Here is a 13,110-nt window from a genome sequence, read left to right on the forward strand (position 1 = left end):
AGCCCACAGGGAGGTGTTTGATCGGGGTGCCCGTACCGTGCAGCACATGGGAGGGACATATGAAGGGGCCTACTGGGTGCAGCACAATGAGCTCCACTGGCACCTGGGAGTCTCAGCCAAAGCCCCTGCTCTCCTAGGCTTTGTCCCCCTGGATCTTCCTCTGTCTTCCTCTTCCTGTGTTGAGGTGGTTTCTCACAGTTCCCTCTGCAGTCCTCCCTCCTTGCACACATAGGCACGCACACACATGTGCCCACAGATTCCTCAGCTGGCTCCAGTATTAATAGGCTAGGAAGGAATTTGCTCTGATGAGTCCCATTGGCAAGAGTGTCTCTGCTTTTACCGATGTTAACAAAGCAAATATTTGTGTTTGGAGGTGACAGTATGCACAGGGGAAGAGTAGGTAGAGGCACTGATCTGTGACCAAATGGTACTGGTGGATTTACGAAGCACCCATATTCACCCGGTTGTGAGTCCCGTGTTTTCTGCCCACCCAGGGCTGGGACTGCAGTGTCCAGGCTATCTCCCCATCCAATCAGAGGTCAGACCTCCAAAGGTGAAACTGAGCTTGAGTGGAGAGGTGGCGTCATTTCTGAAAGTCACACCCTAGTGGCTTTGGAAGAGGGGTTGGAAACTGGAGGCTCGGTGAGGATCTGTGGTCTGGAGAAAGTCCTGAAAGGTAGGAGGCAAGGGCCCTGATGTGCAGCAGCGCATGGGGACTCTGCTGGGGATGTGATGTGGGCAAGTCAAGGGAGTCCCCAAGAGCAAAAGAGAATCTAACCTTTACGCAATGCCGCGGTACCTTTCAGCCCGGCCAGAGGGGACTCTCTAAGAGCCTGATTAGGTGCCAGGTGAAGGACAGGGACCCAGGGAGGCAGGGGTGACAGAGCCTGCCTGGGGGTGGGAGTGAGGAAGGGCCACCACCACCATTCAGCCCTCACTGAACTGTCAGGATCTGAAGACCAGCTCATCAGAGACCCTACCGGCAGGGGGTCAGCAGTGGCTTCCATTGCTGGAAAAAGCCTTCCTGTTGGTGGGAAACAATGGAGGAGGCCAGGTGTTCTCAGGAGCAAGAGGTTTCTCAGGAACTATAACTCATGCTTAGGAGCCAAAATGCAGGTTCACACAAATCAGTGACCCAAATGGTACATTGAAGCAATTTCTAAACAATTTCCTCTAGCCAATCACCTTAGTTTTCAGTACTCACAGAAAGGAAAGGCAATAACTGTGAGAGCGGGCACATCCATACAACATCTGTGGCTGCTTAAGCTAAGAGACCAAAGCTTCTTCACTTGCTGATCCCAAGCGAGCTCTCTGGCCCCGACTTCTATAACAGGATCAGGTAACAATATGATAACTTCCTCCCTTACTTTGGTTTGTCCTAAGCACACCCAGATACAAACAAGGCAGCTAGCATCAGCTGGTCAGGACCGACCCGGATGGCAGAGCTAGATAAGGATGGCATTCTCGGTTCTGCGCCCAGGGTAGCAGAAACACTAGGCTGCGGCAGCAGCCCACCGCATGGAGTGGTATGGGTCTACATTTTAGGATCCCTTGATCACCCTGGATCTCAGGGTTCTCCAGGCAGCTCGGTACAAAACCAGATCTTTTTCATGTGTTCTGTGCAGATACCACACCTATGTCGCCCACTTGCTTGGCTGAGATGGACTGGAGGTCTTTCTGTAGCATCTTGGAGATGGGGAAGTGCTCTCTGCCCCCCTTGACTTGTTTTGGGTCCTATCTCCCCTGGTGGCAGCAGGGAGGTGGGTTGTCGGGAGCAGTGGGCATGCCGAGTTCCTGAGAGCACCAGGTGTCAGAGCTCTGGAAGAAAGTATCTCAGCAGCGGGTGTGTGGGTGGGTCCCTTCCTCCCCAGCCCCCGGCAGTTAGAGTAATTGGTGCGATTACTGATTACCGCTGTGGCAGGTGAGGTGTGTAATTGTGCTAGGGTGTGTGTGTGTCATGGGGCAGGAGGGGAGTGTAGGGAGGGGTGTTGAACCCCACAAAGTGAGGTTAGGAAATTGAAAGCTGGCTTCCTGATGGGGAGAGCACTCTTGCACCTGGTGCCTCCAGAAGGAAGAATGTGCTCCAGGGGGCCTTGGGACAAGGAGTTGGGGGTTAGGGTGTGGATGGAGGTACTGATGGTACCCCGAGATCCCCAGCTTTGGGCTGGTTGCTTACAGCAAGTTTCTCTTGCTTATAGTGAAGCTGATACGCTCTAAGGCCTGTCTGGCCCTCGCATCAAACCAAGGAGGATCTGATGATGGCTGCTACCTCTGCCCAGCCCCCAGCCCCCAGCCTCACCCCTCTTTCTAGCCTGCGCTTAATGTGCAAAGTCTGGCTGAAGGCTTCATGCCAAGCTCCTGGGCCCCAGGAGTCCTTGGGGAGCCATGGAGGGCCCGGGCAGCAGGGGATGTGACGCCTCTGTGTGTGTCTCGCCTGTGTTCTCGGGCAGGCTGCAGATACCACAGGGCAGCGTGGTCTTGGGCTCAGCTTCCACTCTCCCCCCGGGCCGTGCTGACCTGGACCCCCCACCCCCATCTTGGCCTGGTCTTCCCGTGTCTGGGGACCCAAGGAAGAGGGCCCGATTGTGCAAGTTTGGGACCAGACTTGTGCTGCGGGGGCTTTCTGTGGGCTCGAGAGGGAGTTTAGGTCATGGAGTGGAGTCAACAGGCTGTGTTCCTGGGAAGGACTGCCCTGACCAGCTGCTTGAGGTTGAGGGAGAGGGCCCAGTGTCCAGACCCAGAGCCCACGGGCCAGGCCACACAGAATCATCTTCAGGGAGGGGACACTGCACTCGGCCCAAGGGTGAGTACTCTCTTGTGCCTAGCACCTTCCCTGGTCCTTTATGTGGGGCTTCCGTCTGCCTTACCTTAGCTCACAGTCACTGACCTGGTCCATAAAGTCCCACAGGGCTTCAGAAGTCTGCCTGGGTGAGCCCAGGGGCTGGGCCACCTGTGGGTTAGCCCAGAGGTGAGAGATAATACCTAACCTTTCTAAGCCAATCATGGAGAGGGAGCAGGGGGCTGTCCAAACTAGGCAGGGAAGCTGGGTGGCGCGTGCAGTGGGATTTGGGTCATTCAAGGTCTCCATCTGTCCCATAGCACTGACTGTGGCTCTTCACCAGAATTAATTTTTAAGTCTCTGGTTGGTCAGAAAATTTCCTAGGATCATTCTAAGACTAAGGGAGATATTTTTTGGGGGAAAAATGTCCTTATTTAAAGTGGAATAAAACAGTGTGATTCTTGCTGTTCTAGTAAATTTATCAAGCCCCTATAATTTTCTTGACCCAAAAGATAACAAGCTGTGCTCTTAAAGGAGGACTTGACCACATCCTTCCCCTGCGCAATCTCTCTGCTACCCCTCTCCCTCCAAAACACAGCCTTATAGCCCTGGCAGAAACAGTTGGTCAGCCCACAGCTCCAAGCATGGTTTCCCACCACTCTGAGTGTGTAGACCCTAAATAGTTCAGGCTGTGATCTCTGGGAAGCCCCTATTGTCCTCAGGCTAGAAGGTCCCACAATGACATACGATACCCCTGTGTTTTTTTTTCCCCAAACCCTCTCCTGTCATGGGAGGTGATTGCAGTCATAGAGGGTCCCGGAACTAGGGGGCCCAGATGTGAGCTTTGCTGTCCTGGGGATCTTTCCCCCTTTCAGATCATCCCTCCTCTGAGCCCCATGAGCAAGGGGATGGCTATAGGGAGGGTCCCAGGCTTAAGAGTCTTCATGGTCGAGCCCATACATGGCCCAGGTTGTGGCAAAGTCAACATCATGGCAAGGCCAACACGCTTCTTGGTTTCCCTCATACACTGCTCATTCCCGGGTCCTCACTCCTTCCTGGGGTGTTTCATTTAGGCAGTAACGTTAGAAGAATGGGCAGTGTACCAGATCCACTCTCGGAGGTTGAGCCCTCTTGACTGCATCTCCCTAGGTCCCCTTGCCAATTGGCTTCCGACTGGGTCCAACCATGAAAGGCACTTTCAGGACCTCAGAGGGCGACAGGAGGGAGAGCCTAGGTATTTCTCTCCACTCCTCCTTGCTTGAGAGTAATCCTGTGGCAATAGGTCCATGCCTCCATGACTGAGGTTCCTTCGAGGTGGCCCCTGCTCCATGGTTCCAGCTCCATTGGGTTCTGGTTACTATGTTTCCCTTATCCCTCAGGCCATTGAGGTGGAAGTGGGAAAGATTCTTTCTTTCTTTTTCTTTCTTTTCTTTTCTTTCTTTTCTTTTCTTTCTTTCTTTCTTTCTTTCTTTCTTTCTTTCTTTCTTTCTTTCTCTCTCTCTCTCTCTCTCTCTCTCTCTCTCTTTCTTTCTTTCTTTTTTTCATACAAAGAGTTTATTTATTTATTCATTCATTTTTAGAGAGAGGGGAAGGGAAGGAGACAGAGGAAGAGAAACATCAGTGTGTGGTTGCTTCTTGCACGCCCCCTACTGGGGACCTGGCCCACAACCCAGGCATGTACCCTGACTGGGAATTGAACCATGACCCTTTGGTTCACAGGCCCACACTGAATCCACTTAGCCACACCAGCCAGGGCAGAAAGATTTACTCTCATACCCACACTCCATTTTTCCCCCTTTACCTTGCCCACACATCTGTCAATTGACCTTTCTTCAAAGTCTCTTCATTTGAATCATTTCGGGTAAGTTGTATTTCCTACTAGGGCTATCTCACCTCCTCCACTGCCCAAATAGATGGCACTTTTCTAACTGATAGGATCCCGGGGCAATGCTCAGGGCCTCACTGCCCATATTTTTAATGTTACTGCCTAAAGGAGACACCCAGGCCTGGTCCACTCTGCTCCTTCCATTTGGGGGAGTTGATTCTGCTCCTTCTCGCCATCAGCCAGTCCCTTCCTTGGGGCCCGGTGGTGGACATCGTTGAGTCAGACAGAAGGACTGTGTCAAGGCGATGGCCACACAGCTACGTCTTCTCCCTGCCGTCACCTGGCAGGGCTCCTGGGCATCCTTCTGCCTGAGGGGATGAGGGACGAGAGTGAAGAGCAGGAACGATGCAGGTGGGTATTAAACAAAGAAAGACAGAAGCATAAACAACTGTATGAACATTCCACACATTCATCAGGTAGGAGAAGTGTTATATTTCCATGCTGGGCAGGCGGTGACATCACTGATAAGAGGAAGCAGGGGTGGTGTAGAATGTGGCATTCAAGAGAACCCCCCCCCCCCCACCATACACACAACATGCGAGACACTCAGCGACTTTCCCAGTCTGGCTTGCACTCACCTTTGCGGACTTCCCATGCCACCCCCTTGCACTCATGCACCCCGAGTCTCTCAGCCGTGTGCTCTTCCCCGGAGTCCCAGAGCTCTCAAGCACCACCGTGTGCGTGCGCTGCCCTTTGAGTGGGAACACCACTGCGTATCCCTTTCCCTCGCTGTGTAGTGTCACATACACCATGGTTTAAAGTAACACCTACTTATGATCCCACAGTTGTGTGAATCAGAAGCCCAGGTGGGCTCCCCTGGGCTCTGGGTTTAGGGTCTCACAAGGCCAAAATCAAGGTGTCAGCCAGGGTGAGCTCTCATCTGGAGGCTCTGTGGTTGTGTGGGGGATCGACTTCCAGGCTCATTCATGCTCTTGACAGACTTCATTGCCTTGTGTCTACGGGACCAAGGTCCTTGCTTCCCACTGGCTGTCAGCTGGGGGTCTCTCTCAGCTTCCTAAACCCACCCCCACGCCTTCTCATGTGGTCCCTCCACTGGCACTGCTGCGACGCACATTGGGCCCTTCTCTCTGACCTAGTCTCCCACCACCAGCTAGATAGAAGCCTCTGCTTTTAAAGGGCTCCGTGATTAGATGAGGCCCACATGGATGCTTCTGGTGCCCTATAGTCATAGGAGTTACATCATCAGGGGTGAAGGCCGTGGGTCCATCTTAACATTCTGCTCACCACAGCTTCCCTCCTTAGCACATTGGTTACCACTGCTGCAAAGCCCTCCTGGTCCCTTCGCTTGGAATTAACAGCTCTCCCAGCACTTCCCTGACACACCGTTGGCCCTCTCACCACTCTGTCTCATTGCCCAGTTTGAGAAGAGGAACCATGTCCTACTCCTCTTTGTGGCTTTTACTTACCAATGCCTACCCCTTAGTAGGTGGTCAAGAAACATGGAGGGAGGAGGGTTGGGCAGAGGCTGTAACGACAACCACCGGAAAGGTCACCTGGTCTGAAGGATCGCATTTCTATAAAGACGTTGAGGACTTTTTAAGAAGCTTGCTCCACCTCCTCCCTACTACCTCCCCACTCTCTCGCCCTCGCCTGGCCCTTTCTTTTTCTTCCAACTTGATTTGGAAAAGTTTTGGACTCAGTGTGTGTTTACTACTCCCAGGAGGCAAGAACTGACGTTTGATACCTTTGTTTCCTACCAAAGTACATTCTCTGTTCATCCAAGAAGTTTGTCCTCAATGGTGTCAGTCCAGCGGTCATTCTCTCACAAGAATGTCCTGGAGGACAGGTCACAAAGGACAAAGCCTGGGAGGTCTGGGAATTTTTCCAATTTCAGACGGATAGGAACACAGTGAGGTCTCTGAGTTTAGCACCAAGATTTTACAGGGAAGGAGAAAAATCCAATCCTTTTCTGTTTGGAGAATCATACATTTCAACAATAGGGTGTCAGGTTTCCTGCAAGCCTCCCACCAGCTGAGGAGGAGGCCATGATCCTTCTATTTCTTTAGCAATAAGACAATAAGATGTGGCTTGCCACACACCTCACTTAAAGCAACAAACTCCAGACCCGCGGGAGTGGCCAGACCCCTGCTCCTCCTACAGGGCTCCCGGGTCCGTTCTTCTTGCATGTTTCCAGTTCCTCTCCTTCCCACCCCAGACCCAGGTACCAGCAGGGAGAGAGGCGATTCAGTGAAGGAAATGCATCCTTTTGATGCACCGACATTGAAACAGTAACAAATGTAGTACATATATGCGGTAACAGCCGATGCCGAACAGAAAGATTGAAGCAGAAAGACCTTTCCCCACCCATGCCTCACCCACCCGGAGCTCCTCTTCCCAGAGACTGTCACTGTTGGCAATTTCTTACAACTCCTTCCAGAAAAATTTGTTCATGCTACCTGGGTTTTAAGCTTAATCATGATACTTCTGCAGCTAGTACACAGTGTAAGTGGGGCCTGATTTCCACGAAGATCATTTTCTCCCCTCTGACCTATTAAGTCAATTTAGCAATGTTTAGCAAAATTAGGTTTTCAAGCAAAGTACTGAATCTGCTTATGGTTCATCTAAAACAAGGATAAGATCTTATTTTAATTTCTCCAGATGGTTGCTAGCTTTCTCGCTTCCTCCCCACCACCAGGCCCTAATTCCCAGTTCATCTGTCTGCTACCCAGACAAAAGTAGCCAAAAAATTTGGAAAGACATTTTCACGGCCATTTCGGGATTTTCTCTCCAGAAGATAGTAAGTGGACAGAACTATCTCTCCGGCATTCTCCTAGTCTTCTCTGACTACAACCCCTGACGGATGCAGAAAGAAGACAAAACTGAGACATCCAAATAAGGAACTGCTGGAAAGGCACAGGAATCCTTGCCAGGTGCAAAACAACCACTTTGCTAGTTACATTCCAATGTACCTGTCACTCATTCAAATATTTATTGAGTTTCTTCAGTATGCCAGGCACTATTCTGTGCACCAGAGCTATGGCAATGAATAGGGTAGCCATTCATTTTAATTGGGGGAGCGGAAGAAAATAATACCCAGAGTCATACTGCTAAATATTGTTATGAAGAGTGATGTGGTGGGGGTGGAGGTCTCTGTTTTAAATGGCATGATCAGGGAAAACCCTCTCTGGGGATGTGACATTTAAATCAAGACTGTAGTGATCAAACGAAGCCAGCTATATGAAGATCTTGGGGGAGCATTTCTGGCAGAGGTGCTAGCAGATGCAAGGGTGTTCAGGCCACAGTAGGCTTTTGCACGTCTGGGGTCTGACAGACAGAAGGCTGGTGCACCTGGACTAGAGCAGAAGGAGGCAAGAGCAGAGACGTAGGAAGGGACCAGGCCACTTGGGACCCTGTCATCCGCAGAAAGGTATTTTTACATTACCCAGCATTTCCCAGCCTTATTTGATCAAAGAACTTCCTCCCCCACCAGTATAAAATTGTCTATTAATGCCTCATAGAACTCGTATGCTAGGGACTATGGTTCTCAAAACCCGGCCTAAAAGCGTGTCCTTCTCAGAATGTTTGCACCTTTTTGTGGGGAGTTTGTGTTTTAACAGGGGTTTATTCAAACAGAATAAAGCTCTAAACTAGAGTGGCAGATTTCAGCAAGCAAATGGGAGAGTATTTTCTTTTCTTTCCTCTTTTGACTTTTATTTTAATGCTAAGACATGTCCTGATTGTCAGAAGTTGTTTTAAAGGTTTATAAAAGGTTATGTATGTAAATTATTGGTTTTGTAAGTTTTAAATATTTTAATGCCAATGATTTTTGAAGGATGGCTTTTTAAATTACATCCTAAAAAGTTTTGAAATCAGGGTGATTGAACAACAGAAAGAGAGGAGGGAGGGACAAACCAATCAAGATTCCTTTGTGTGGGAAAGAGAAGAAAGGGGGTAGAGAGTTTTCAGCTATCATCACAGAGTTCAAGATAAAGGCCAGTTATCCCTTACCCTCCCTGAGGAATGAATAAGCAAATAGGCAGGAGCCCAGCAAAGGGAGTTGAAATCAGAGATCAGGAAGAACCTCAAGACCAGCAGAAGAATGTGGCACTGCAAGAAATTACTGAGAAATAGTATAGAATGTTCTGGCAGCTCAAGAGCCTGGGGAGATTTTACATTAGCTTCCTGGAACTTTGTTTTGATGCCAAGATAGTGGAGGCGACAGGGGCAGGGTAAGAAATTTGGGGAAACGTCTGTTTCAGAGCCTAGAAAAGTTAACAAGGAACAGTTTCACCACAAGGAAGAACTCAATTTCCAAACCAAATTAATAATATTAAAATAAAAACCCAAAGGAGTAATACCTGCCATTACTGAGTGCTTGCTACATTTCAGACAACCTGCTAAGTGCTTTGTGTCCATTATTTAATTTAATATTCATGACACCTCTGTGAAGTAGAAAAAATCCCTATTATATAAATGAAGAAGCTGGGGGTTCAAGTGGCCATACCATTAGCTCAGGATCATGCAGTTATTACATGGCAGGCCCAAGGTTCAAATGAAGATCAGTTTGAGTCCAGAACCATAATACTAACCACTATCCTCGCCTGCCAAAACCTGGAGGTAGAACATTGATTGTTAACTTGCTGAATTCAAAGGTAAGATGGGGAAAAGGAATTTTTAAATCTTAGATCAGGGTGAAGTCCTCTAAACACATTTTTTTTTCTGTTTTGAGAGGAAAGGAACTCAGAGCAGAATAATAAGAAGACAGATGTGGTGAGTGGACAACATCATTCCTGCAGATGATGGCGATCAGAAGTTCACACGAAACACGGAACCTCCAGCATTGCATAACAGGATGGGTTTGTGAAATAGAGCCCGGGGCTGGGGAGTGTGGAGAGATGTGCAAACAGGAACAACTCCAGCCCCGAAGGGAACGGAGGAGAGCAGATCTGAACACATGTGCCCAGGAAAGCCTGGGAAATTCAGAGGGCAATTACCTCTGAAGACCACGCTGACAATTGCCTGAAATGATTAGATAGAAAATGAAAATACTCTAAACACAAATTTAAAATGAAAATCTGGGTGGACTGGATAATGGAGCCGGCCTTAGTGAGAAGTAAGAAAGGGATCCTATCTACCGAACGCTCCCAGCTCACTCTCACCGTTGCAATGTGCCTGCAGACTCGTTTGTGAGCTCGTCCTTCACTGAGCCAGTCCATCAGCTGACTGACAGGCGTGCATATAATATGAAGAGAGCACACTGCCATTGCACACACAGTCAAAGTCTGACACTAATGCATGTTACAGCGCACACCCATATTCCTAGATTAAGAAAGAGAACAGTATCAGTTTAGCAGAAGCCCCCTGTATGCTTCTCCCCCGCCAGTTTACTGTTATTCTAAACTTTGTGTTAATGATTTCCTTGTCTTTCCCTGTAGTTTTGCCACCTGTGTATATATCTCTAATTATCATATGATCTAATTTTGCATGGTTTGGACATTAAATAAATGAAGCCATTCTGTATACATTCTTCTGTCACTTGCTTCTTTTGCTCAATGTCATACTTTTGAGATTGAACCATACAGATATGTATTATTGTACTGCCTTCATTTTTTTCACTGATTTATGGTGTTTGTTTTTTTAAACATTCCACGACTTTCCTATTATACCTAAATATGGATATTTGTTGGGATGTTGGGTTTGAGCATATTAAACTTCACTAGGTAGGGATAAGCTGTTCTCATTGGTGGTTCCAATATAACCTCTTCAGCAGGGGTGGGAGTCCTGATTCTTTACACCTTTGCTGAAACTTGAGTTGATTTACTTTTAATCGGGGAAGTGTGAAGTAGTGTTTTATTGTGGTTTTAATTTGTATTTCCCTGATTACTAAGGAAGCTGGACTTTTTCTTTCCATATGTTTAGGGATGATTTGTGTTTCTTCTATTATGAGGTACCTATTCAAGTATCCTACTTATCTTTTTATGTAATAGTTTGTATTTTTCTTATTGACTCACAGCTGTTCTTTATATATCCTTGATACTGGTTCTTTGTGGTTGTCTGTGTGGTAAGTATCTTGTTCCACTGTTTGGCTTATCTTTTCACACTTTTGGTGGTTTCTTTTAATAAATAGAAGCTCTCCATTCTAATACAGTCAAATCTGTGAATCTTTTTCTTTTAGTTTACCCTTTTTCTTTCTTGTTTAATAAACTTCCCTTTGAAAACATTCAATAAACTTTTTAAAAAAGATTTTGTTTACTTACTCTTAGGAGAGAGGGAGGGAGAGAAACATCGACTGGTTGCCTCTTGCATGCCCCCAGCCAGGGACCTGGCCCACAACCCAGGCATATGCCCTGCTGGGAATCAAACCAGTGACCCTTCGGTTTGCAGGATGATGACCAACCCACTGAGCCACACCAGTCAAGGCACATTCAATAATCTTTTAATTTTAGAATAGTTTTTGATTTATAGAAAAGTTGAAAGAGTAATAGAGATTATTTTCATCTACCCAAGCCCAGTTTCCCCTCTTGTTAACATCTTCCATTGCTACACTACATTTGTCATAGCTAATGAACCAATATTGGTAAATTATGAAAATTTGAAGCCCACATTTTATTTTTAAAATTATGTTTTATTGATTATGCTGTTACAGTTGTCCTGATTTTCCCCTTTTGTTCCCCTCCACCCAGCACCCCCGACTCCCTCAGGCAATCCCCCTCATTGTTCATGTCCATGGGACATGCATGTAAGTTCTTCTGCTGCTCTGTTTCCCATACTGTCCTTTACATCCCATGGAAAAGCCCATGTTTTACTCAGATTTCCTTAGCTTTTCTGTTCCAGCATCCTATCCAGGTTACCACATTACATTTAGTCACCAAATCTCCTTAGGTTCCTCTAGACTATGACAGTTTCTCAGACTTTCCTTGTCTTTGGTGATCTTGACCTTTTTAAGGTGTACTGGTAAAGTGTTTTATAGGCTGTCCTTTGATTTAAGTTTGTATGTTTTTTTTTTCATGGTTAGACAGGAGTTATGGGCTTTCAGGAAGGGGGCCAGAGAGGGTGAAGTGCCATTTTCATAATATCATATCAAGGGTATGTGCTATTAACATCACTGAAGATGTTAAGCTTGATCACTTGCACGAGGTAGTGTTTGTCAGGTTTCCCCACTGTGAAGTGACATTCCTCACCCCTTTCCACACTCTACTCTTTAGAAGAAGGTCAAAATGGGCCTACTGTACTTAACGAGTAGGGAATTATGCTCCGCCTCCTTGAGGGGACAGTTTTTATAAATTGGAATTCTACTGTATGGGAGAGTTGTCTGTTCTCCCCAACTTGTTTACTTATTCAATCACTAATTAATATTTACTTATCCTTGATATTTATTTATGGAATGTTGATGGTGGAAGCCAAGCTTCTCACTAATGGAAAGAAAGGTCACAGATAAGCAAGGAGACAAAGCTGGAACAAACCATGTGGTTCCAGCTGAAAGCTGGAGACATTAATATGAACTCATATTTAGCTTAATATATTGACACTTACTATGGATAGGGGTAGAAATAATTACAGATGTGTTTATGCACATATACCGTATATACAGATATATTTTGTAGCTCTGTCTGCTGAGAAGGTCTGCAATACCCCAACAGTAAGGGGCACACGCAACACCCAGTTCTTAATTTCTAATACCATCCTCCAGTAAAAGGAGCCAGGGATCTTAGAGAAATGGCTGATTATAGGGCTAGGCAGGAAATATACAAGATGCGCCTGGGTGTCTGATAGGGCCAGAAAGTAAGGAAGTGCTCAAGAACCTCACAATGATGGGGCATGTCAAAAGGACACAGAAGCCTTCAGAGCTCCCTGTGGCTAAAGTTGGAACAATTTGCACAAGAAATAAATTAGAGTATTGGGTTATAAACCAAAGTATAAAAAATCCCTTATTAATGTCAGAGTCCTATCAGTATCTTCTATATTATCTTCTATCTATATTATCTTCAAAGTGTTTTCTAGGTTTGCATTTCCCCATTTAAGCCTTTAATCAATTTGTACAGGATTTGTGTATACTATTTGAGGTAGAGATCCAATTTAATCCTTTTTCATATGGATAGTTGTTTGTTCCAGCCTTCCATACTGAACAGTCTATTCTTTCCCTACTAACATGCAATACCCATTCTGTTACAAAGAGGACTCTGTACGTGAGTGGGTCTGTGTGTCAGTTCTGATTCATGGGTCTAATTGTGTGTCTCAATCTCCCAGAATATGAATTCTTAGAGTTTTAAACTGTGACTTGATATTGAGTAGAGTGAGTAACCCATCTAGTTCTTTTTTAAAACTAGGAGTATTTTGTCTGTGTTTGGCACTGGATTTTCCAAATAAATTTTAGAACTAGCTTACCCATTTCCAAGAAACACTGTGTTGGATTTTTATTGGGATTGCATTGAATTCATAATTGAATTTGTAAATAATTGACATCATCATCATTATATTGAGTCAC

This window comes from Phyllostomus discolor, chromosome 2, assembly GCF_004126475.2.
Source record: "Phyllostomus discolor isolate MPI-MPIP mPhyDis1 chromosome 2, mPhyDis1.pri.v3, whole genome shotgun sequence".
In the NCBI taxonomy this organism is placed as follows: domain Eukaryota; kingdom Metazoa; phylum Chordata; class Mammalia; order Chiroptera; family Phyllostomidae; genus Phyllostomus; species Phyllostomus discolor.